The sequence below is a fragment of the Orycteropus afer genome, unplaced genomic scaffold, assembly GCF_000298275.1.
Source record: "Orycteropus afer afer isolate SDZICR_OR568_19922 unplaced genomic scaffold, OryAfe1.0 scaffold00503, whole genome shotgun sequence".
Lineage (NCBI taxonomy): Eukaryota > Metazoa > Chordata > Mammalia > Tubulidentata > Orycteropodidae > Orycteropus > Orycteropus afer.
The window spans coordinates 76,316-86,618 of NW_006922090.1; positions in this window are offsets into that span (position 1 = coordinate 76,316).

The following is a 10,303-nucleotide window of genomic DNA, read 5'->3' on the forward strand; positions in this document are numbered from 1 at the left end:
ACACTTGAGCCAATCACCACTGCCACAGTATCAATCCACCTCATTGAGGGCCTTCCCCTCTTTCCTTGACCCTCCTCCTTACCAAGCATGACATCCTTCTCCAGGGAATGATTCCTTCTGAAAACATGGCCAAAGTATGTAAGGCAAAATCTGGCCATTCTCGCCTCCATGAAGCATCTGGCTGCACTTCCTCCAAGATAGCCCTATTAGTTTCTTTTAGCAGTCCATGGTACTTTCAATATTCTTTGCCACATCACAGCTGGAAAGCATCAACTCTTTTTCAGTCTTCCTTATTCATTGTCTAGCTCTCACATGAATATGAGACTATTGAAAATACCATGGCTTGTGTCAGGCACACCTTAGTCCTCAAGGAGACATCTTTGCTGCTCAGGACATGAGAAAGGTCCTTTGCAGCTGATTTGGCCAGTGCTATACATTACCTGATGTCCTGACAGCTGCTTTCATTGGAAAGCAATGTGAAGTCTTTGACAATTTCAATCTTTTCTCCATTTATTGTAATGCTGCTTATAGGTCCAGTTGTGAGGATTTTTGTTTTCTTTATATAGAGATGTAATCCACACTGCAGACTGTATTCTTCAATCTGCATCAGTAAGTACTTCAAGTCATCCTCACTTTCAGCAAGCAAAGTTGGGTCATGAGCATATTGCTGGTTGTTAATGATTCTTCCTCCAATCCTGATGCCATGTTCTTCTTCATATAGTTCAACTTCTCAGATTATTTGCTGATCATACAGATGCAATAAATATGGTGAAAGGATACAACCCTGAAGCAATGACTTCTTGATTTTAAACACTGCAGTGTTCCCTTTTTCTGTTTGAACAACAGCCTACTGGTCTATGCACAGGTTCCTCATGAGTACAATTAAGTTTTCTGGAATTGCCAGCTTCTCAATGTTATCCACAATTTTTTATGATCCACACAATCAAATGTTTTTGCATCATCAATAAAACAAAAGTCAACAGCTTTCTGGTATTCTTTGAGTCATGATCAATCTGACATCAGCAATGATATCCCTTGTTCCACATCCTCTTCTGAATCCATCATGCACCTCTGGAAGTTCTCTGTCAATATACTGCTGCAATCATTTTTGAATTATCTTCAGTTATATTTTAATTGCATGCAATATTAATGATATTATTTGATAATTTCCAAATTCTGTGGGATCACCTTACTTTGGAATGGGTACAGATATGGATGTATTCCAGTCAGTTGGTTAGGTAGCTATCTTCCAAATCTCTTGGCATAACCGAGTGAGTGCCTCCACTGTGACATATGTTTGTTGAAACATCTCAATTGGTTTTCCGTCAATTCCTGGAGCTTTGTTCCTCACCAATTCCCTCAGTACAGCTTCAACCTCTTCCCTCAATACCACTGGTTCTTGGATATATCCCACCTCCTGAAATAGATGAAGATTGACCAGTTCTTTTGGTACAGTGACTCTGGTATTCATTCCATCTTCTTTTGATGTTTCCTGCATCATTCAATATTTTTTCCATAGAATCTTTCAATATTGCAACTCAAGGCTTAAATTTTTTCTTCAGTTCTTTCAGGTTGAGAAATGCAGAGTATGTTCTTCCATGTTGGTTTTCTAGCTCCATGTCTTTGCACATTTCATTGTAGTAATTGGCTTTGTCTGCTGGAGCTGCTCCTTGAAATCTTCTCTTCAGTTCTTTTATCTTTTCATTTCTTCCATTTGCTTTAAGTACCACGGTGTAGTACATTACCTGGTATGGCTTTTCTAGACGTAAGCCTTCATAAACTCTGTAGTGGAATTTGCTGTGAGCAACTGAGGAGCTCCTGATTGTAAAAGTTATCCACCTGGGGTATTTCTGTTGGGTGTAACACAAAGCAATGTTCTGGGAGGTTCCTGCTCTCTCTCAGGTGCTTAGAATTCTGAGGTTATGATTGGTCAGTTTGGCCACTCTACGAGGCTCAAAAGGAGGCCTCCTAGAGGCAAGAGAAGTCTCTTTGTGACTGCTGGTTGAGGAAGATGTGCTGCTGAAAGAGACATGCACTCCTGAGACATGTGCTGCTAGGAAAGAGATGCAAGAGACATGCACTGCTGAGTGAGACACTGAGGGACACACACTTCTGAGAGAAAGACTGTGAGAGATTGTTGGCTGAGGGATGCTGGGCTGGAAGAGAGACTGAGTGTTTGTTCTGAACTTGAATTATAGCCTGGTGCTTCCCTAATAAATTCCGTAATCTGTGACTTCTGTGTGGCCACTGCAGTGAATTATCGAGCCCAGCAGAAAGGTGGTGGGTGCTGGGGAGGAATATTTGTGTCAGGGTTGCTGAAAGGGCTGGAGGGAGGTAGCATGTCTGGACTCACAGTAATGGGCCTTGGGCTACTGATAACGATTCTGTCTTCCTCCTCTGTGGTTAGAGGAGGTCAGAAGATGTGGCCTTTTTGCCTTTTTAGCAGGTACTCTTTGCTCTAGGTCAAGTTTCAGAGTCTCTTCTGACATCCATTTTGGTCTTTTCTTTCTTATATTTTTAATGACTTCTGGCTTTCTTCTTGAATGATGCTGTTGATGCCATCTCACAATCCTTCTAGTTTTTGGTCATTGGTGTTCAATGTGTCAAATCTATTGTTTAAATGGTCTCTAAATTCAGGAGGGATACATTCAAGATCACATTTTTGCTCTCGTGCATAGAGATTAATATTTATAATACATCAAAAAATGGAGGATGATAACTAGAAGGGCCATATTAAGCAATTGACTGCACTGCAGGAGGTAAGAAGTCAGAGTTCAGAGTCCCAGCTCTAGGGGCAGGGTGGAAGCTCCATAACCTTGGGCTTCATGTCTGTCTTTCGTTCCAGACCTACGGGAGCAAACTGGAGTCTTCTCCTCACTTACATAGCTGCTTGCTGCTAATGCTGACAAATCCAAGATTGACACATAAAATGGCAGATTGTTGGCTCACAATTGGAAGAAAGTTTAGACAATCTACTTCTGTAGTGATACTGCCTTGGAAACCTAAGGAGGGGTCACTATGAGTTGGATCTGACTCTATGGCAGTGCATTTAGTCTACTGTCAGTCTCCAAGTGCCATCTGCCTCTTTTAGGGCCATACAGGGCTGTTACACAGGGAATTTATTGGCACCATTACATCCCAGAGTCTTGCTTCACACATGTTGATTACATAGAGGTGCTATATTATAAATGCTTCTTAACCACATCCTTAGCTGCTAATGAATATACGAAGGAGGAATGGATATAAAGTACTTAAAAAAAAAAAAAAAAAAAAACTCACTGCCATCAAGTCGGTCTAACTCATAGCAACCCCTCCTTGGGTTTATGATGTGGTATCTCAGAAGGTAGTATAGAAGTAGAGATACCTTCTTTACTCAATCCATACTAAACCTACCACAGAAACTCCTCCTTCTGAGGAGTAGCTTGTGGGTTTGAATCTCCAGCCTTCTGGTTAACAGTGAAATGCCTTAGTCACTACACCACCAGAGCTCCTAAAGTATATACTTTAGTGGGAGATAATTGTGCTCTGAAGCAATCCAGAACTTTGTTAACCTCTGTTATTAAAGTAAAGGAGGGAAGCCTGTTCTCTAGAACGAGTAAACCAGAGTAGTCAGAAAAAAAGGCAATAAATGATATCCACTTTCATTACTCCCTTTTACCATGTATTATCCTCTGTGATCCCCTGTTCCCTTACCTGCTCTGCTTTCTATATATGGTATTTGGAATATAGACATGGCTGGGAGCTCTGGTGGTGTAGTGTCTAAGGCTTTTGACTACTAACCAAAAGGCTAGTGGTTCCAATCCCCCAGCCACTCATTGGAAGGAAGATTGGATAATCTACTTCAGTAGTGATACCACCTCAGAAATCCAAGGAGGGTCACTATGAGTCAAATCCAACTCGACGGTGGTGAGTTTGGTTTTAGTTTTGGTTCAAGAGAGAATAATTTGACCATTCTCCTCCCAATACTCTCATATTTGTCTGTCAAATTTTCATACTGTGGTGACTTTTGTTCTACTGTGATGTTAACAGCTATGCCACGGGTATCTCAAATACCAGCAAACTCACTGATAATGGAAAGGTTTCAATGGTGTATCCAGATTAAGTAGACTAGGAAGGAAGATCTTGCTATCTACTTTCAAAAAAAAAAAAAAAAATAGCTAGTGAAAACTTTATGAACAGCAGGAGAATATTATCTGTGATAGTGCCAGATGTTGAGGGCTTCACATTAGAAGGCACACAAAATACAGCTGTGGAAGAAATACCTCCTCAGTTAGAGCTCACCTTAATGACATACATTGAATAAAACTTTCAGGACTTTCGTTTCCTGGTGTAGCAAGACTCAAAATGAGAAGACAGCTGCAAATATCCATTAGTAACTAGAACATAAAATGTAAGAAATATAGATCAGGGAAAATTGGAAGTCATCAAAATTGAAATGAAAACATAAAGATAGATACCTTAGGCATGTGTGAGCTTAAATGTAATGTATTGACCACTTTGAATCACACCAATGTATAGCCTACTATGCTTGGAAGGAAATACTGAGGAGAAATTTCATTATATTCATTGTGAAAATGAACATTTCAAGACCTATTCTGAAGTACAACACTGTCAATTATAGAATAATATCCTTATGCCATAAGGAAGACCAGTTAGTATTACTATTATTAAAATTTACACACTGAACATTAGTGCCAAAGATGAAGAAACTGAAGATTTATTTACCACTTTTATAGTCTGAGATTTATCAAATGTGCAATCCACAGACATTGATAATTATTGGTGTTTAGAATACTCAAGTTGGAAACAAAAAAAGAAGAATCAGTAGTTAAAAAATGTAGCCTTGGTGATAAAAACAGTGCCAGAGATCTCATGATAGAATTTTGCTATAAAATTGATATAATCATTGAAAATACTTTTTAGCAAGATAAATGTGGATTATACCATTTCTATATGACCCACCACGTCTTGAAAGTGAAGAGAACTTGAAGCACTTGCTGATGAAGTTTGGATTGAACCTCAACAAAAAGAAAACCAAAATCCCCACAACTGGACCAATAAGTAATATCAGGATAAATGGAGAAAAGATTGACACTGTCAAGGATTTCAATTTACTTGTATCATTCACAATCAACACCCATGGAAGCAGCAGACAAGAAATCAAATGACGTATTGCACTGAGTAAATTTGTTTCAACAGGTCTCTTTAAAGCATTAAAGAGCAAAGATGTCATTTTGAAGACTAAGTTGGGTCTTACCTGAGCCATGGTATTTTCAATAGTCTCATAAAAAAGTGAGAGGTGGACAATGAATAAAGAAGACTGAAGAAGAATTGATGAATTTGAATTTTGGTATTGGTGATGAATATTGAATGTACTATGGACTGCTAGAATGATTGTGATGGTTATGTTTGTGTGTCAACTTGGCTGGGTCTGGTTGAGTGGCTGGGCAGCTGGTGGTAGTTACTCTCCACGATGAGACTGGCAATCGATTCCATGGTGGAATCTACCACAAACCACTGAGTATTTGCCTTTAGGATGTGGTCTGCTTCCTATATGTAAGGAGAAGCTTTAAGAATGGTCTCTAGCCTATGGCATTCTTAGACACTGCATGTAGCCGTGTCTTTGCTCAGCAACCTGCTATGCTCTGCTGACCTTGGGACTTACAATGGACTTAAGTTAATAGCCTGCCATGTGGCACATCAGGACCATGCCTTTTTCCTTGTCAACCTGCGTCTTCTCAGCCTCAGCAGCCAGCAGATGTCTGAGTGAAGAAATGTCTCTAGCTCCAGTGGGCCGGGAATAGTAAGCAGAGTTGGACCTCAAGGTTGAGGGGCTTTCATGCAGCCCCTAGAGCCTGGCATTTTGAACTTGGACTTAAATCCTCTAAGTTGTGAGAAAACTAACTCTTGTTTGTTAAGGCCATGCCATTTGTGATATATTCTTGTCAGAGTTGCACTAGGTAACCAGAACAATGATCAAATATGTCATGGAGGAATTGCAGCCAGAATATTTTTTATAAGTGAGGATGTTGATGCTTCATCTCTGATATTTTGGTCATATTGTCAGAAAGTACTAATCCTTTGGAGATGAACATGATGTTTGGTAAACTAGAAGGTCAGTGAAAAAGAGGAAGACCCTTAATGAGATGGAAAGATATGGTGGCTGCAATGATGGGCTCAAGCATAGCCATGGTTTTGAGGACAGTACAGGACTGAGCAGTGTTCCATCATGTTGTCTATGATAACTGATTGAAACTGACTCAATGGCACCTAACAACAACATACAAGTGGACCTTCACCACATGGAATACACAGGAAACCTATCAACTATATCTGTGGAAAGAGAAAATGAAGAAGCTCAATACCATCAGTCAGAACAAAGCCAGGGACCAAGTGCTGAATGGACATTCTATTGCTCTCATACAATTTCAACTTGAAGTTGAAGAACATTAAAACAAGTCCATGACAAAGAAAATACAAGAGAAACTATATCCCACCTGAACTTACAGACAATCTCATGAAAGATTTGATGCATTGAACAATAATGACTGAAAACCAGATGAGTTGTAGGATGCTATCAAGGACATCATATATAAAAATAAAATAAAAATGTTTATTTTATAAAAATAAAAGTTCTTTAAAAAGATGGGAAAGAAAGAAAAGATCAAAACAGATATTAGGAAAGACTCTGAAACTTGCTTGTGAGAATACAATAACTAAGTAGAATTGCCAAAATGATGAAGTAAAAGTGCTGAATGGAAGATTTCAAAGGTCAGCTCAAGAAGACAAGTAAAATAGTATGATGAAATGTGCAAACAACTGGAGTCTGAAAAGCAAAAGTCAAGAACATTCCTAGCATTTCTAAAAGCTTAAAGAACTGAAGAAAAAAAATAAAGACTCTAGTTGCATTATCAAAGGATTCTATGAGAAAATGTTGAATGTATGGAATATCAATAAATCATGGAAGAAATGCACAGAGTCACTGTACCAAAAATAATTTGTCAATGCTTAATAGTTTCAGGAAGTAGCAAAAATCAAGAACTAATGGTATAGTAGGCAATAGTATAGTAGGTATAGAAGTTAGTAGTCCAAGCTACACTGAAGGCATTGGCATAAAATGACTTTCCAGGAATTGAAGCAATACCCACTAAGACGTTTCAAGAAATGGATTAAATGCTGCAAATGAAGCTTCATCTTTTCAAGAAATTTGCAAGACACCTACATGACCATGGGATTGAAAAAGATCCATATCTGTGCTCATTCCAAAGAAACATGATCCCTAAGAAGTTGGAAATTATCTAATAATATTATTAATATTATACACAAATAAAATATTGCTGAAGGTATTTAAAAAATAGTTGCAATAATATTTAGATGGAGAACTACCAGAAATTCAAGCCAGTTTCAGAAGAGGGCATGGAAGGAGAGATGTCATTGCTGATGTCAAATGGATTTTGGCTGAAAGCAACAAATATGAGAAAATACTTATTTGTGTTTTATTGACTATGCAAAGTTATTATACTGTATGGGTAATAAAAAAATATGGGTAACATTGTGGAGAACACAACTTCCAGAACACTTAATTGTGTTCATGCGGAACCTGAATATGGACCAAGAAGCAGTCATTTGAACAGAACAAAGGGATACTGTATGGCATAAATTCAGAAAAGGTGTGCACTAGCATTGTATCCTTTCAGTATGCTTATTCAATAATGAACAAATACTCCAAGAAGCTGGATTATAAAAAGAACAACACAGAAGCAGGATTAAAGGAAGACTCATTAACCTTGCTTGTTGAAAGATGAGAAGACTTGAAGCACTTACTGATGAAAATCAGAGACTGCAGCATTCAGTGTGGATTACACCCCAAAATAAAGAAAACAAAAATTTACACAACTCGATCAATAATCAATATCATGATAAATAAAGATAGTACTGAATTTGTGAACAATTTCATTTTACTTGGTGTTCTGGTTACCTAGTGCCACTCTGACAAGAATATACCACAAATGGGATGACTTGAACAAACAAGAGTTTATAATCTTACAGTATGGGAGGCTAGAAGTCTGAGTTAAAAGTGTCAAGCTCTAGGGGCGGTGTGAAAGCCCCTCAACCTTGCAGCTTTGCCTCCTGCTCCTGGCTCACTGAAGCCAGAGGCATCTCTCCACTCAGGCAGCTACTGGCTGCTGAAGCTAACAAGCCCAAGGTCGACAAATAAAATGGCACACTCCTGATGTTACCAAACCACATGGCAGGCCATTAATTCAAGTCCATTGTAAGTCCCAAGGTCAGCAGAGCATGGCAGGGTGCTGAACAATGACATGGCTACATGCAGGATCCAAATATGTCTAAGCTAGAGACCATTTCCAAAGCTGCTTCTTATATACAGGAAGCAGACCACATACCCAAAGGCAGCTACTCAGCTGCTCACAGTAGATTCCACCATGGAGTTGATTATCAGTCTCATCATGGGGAATATTACATCCACCTACCCAGCCACTCAATCATGTCCAACCAAGTTGACATACAAAGTTAACTACCACATTTGGATCCACAGTCAATGTCCATGGAAGCAACACTTAAGAATTCAAGTGAATTATTGCATTGGGCAAATCTGCTTCAAAAGACCACTTTAAAGTGCTAAAAATAAAGATGTCACTTTGAAAATTAAGGTGTGCCTGACCCAAGGCATGTGTTGTTGGTGAAGAATATTAAAATATACCATGGATTGCTAGATGAACATTTGTCTTTGAAGAAGTATAACCAGAATGCTCCTTAGCAGCAACGGTGGCAAAACTTCATCTCATATTCTTCTGACATGTTTTCAGGATGACCCAACCCCTGAAGAAGTCATCATGCTTCTTAAAGGAGCAGGTCAGAGAAAAGGAATTGTTATTGTTGTTGTTGTTATATGCTGTTGAGTCGGACCCGACTCAGCAATCCCTCCTTGGTTTTCCAAGGTGGTATCATTACGGAAGTAAATTGTCCAACCTTCCTTCTGAAGAGTGGCTGGTGGGTTTGAACACCACCCTTCTGATTGGCAGTCAATTGCCTTAGGCACTACTCTACCAGAGCTCCTCAAAAAAAAAAAAAAAAGAATACCCTCAATGAAATGGATTGTCACAGTGGCTGCAGCAGTGGGCTTAACACAGCAATGACTGAGAATGATGCAGGACTGAGTAGTGTTTCACAGAGTTGCTAGGCATCAGTACTTGCTCACCAGCTACTAAGAGCAACATCAAACTTCTAAGACATGAACTGGGGTGTGATTGGATGTGAACTTGTCATCTAAGAGGGAATCAAAATTGCAGAAACCCAGGGTGATGATATCTGCTCTTCTAGTCATCCTTGTTCTTTTCTTGGGATTAGTAAGTATTGGCTGATCATGCTATTAGATCTCTGTACTCTGTTCCAAATCGTACTTCACTAAGAACCTGTAAAGACAGAGACATTTCAATGTGCATAGATAAATAATTGGGTAAAATTAATTTAATTGTAAGGGTGCAAAACTTTTTTAAATGGTAGAACTCTCTGTCACCCCAAGGTTACAGGTGAGAAGAGACAACTCAGGGACACCCAAAGCAACAGGCCTGAAGAGCAGGAGAAAGGGGATTAAAAGACAGGAAGACAGACAGAGGTACAGTCAGCCACAGGGACCCAGGTGGGGGTGATACAAGAGGTATCCAACAGCAAGACAAACTTGTCTGTTGGTTTGTCCTACTGTGGTGACAGGTAGACGTGAGTTTTGAGGCTGATCCTCTGGTGTTTAAAACCCAGCGAGATGCACCTGGTGCGTATGTGGCATATGATCTAGAACCAATGGTAATGAAGGAAGAAGTCAAAACTTCAGTGAAAGAACTGGCAGAGAACAAGGCTCCAGGAATTGATGGCATAACAATTGAGATATTTCAACAAACAGATGCTCCATTGGAGGCACTCACTCAGTTATGCCAAGAGATTTGGAAGACAACTACCTGTCCAACTGACTGGAAGAGATTCATATGTGTGCCCATTCCAAAGAAAGGTGATCCCACAGAGTGTGGAAATTATAGAACAATATCATTAATATCGCACGTAAGTAAGATCTTACTGAAGATAATTCAGAAACGTTTGCAGCAGTATATTGATAGAGAACTTTCAGAGGTTCAAGCCAGATTCAGAAAAGGACGTGGAACAAGGGATGCCATAGCTGTTGTCAGATGCATCTTGGCTTAAGGCAAAGAATACCAGAAAGATGTTTCCTTGTGTTTTATTGACTATGCAAAAGCATTTGATTGTGTGGATCATGACAAATTATGGATAA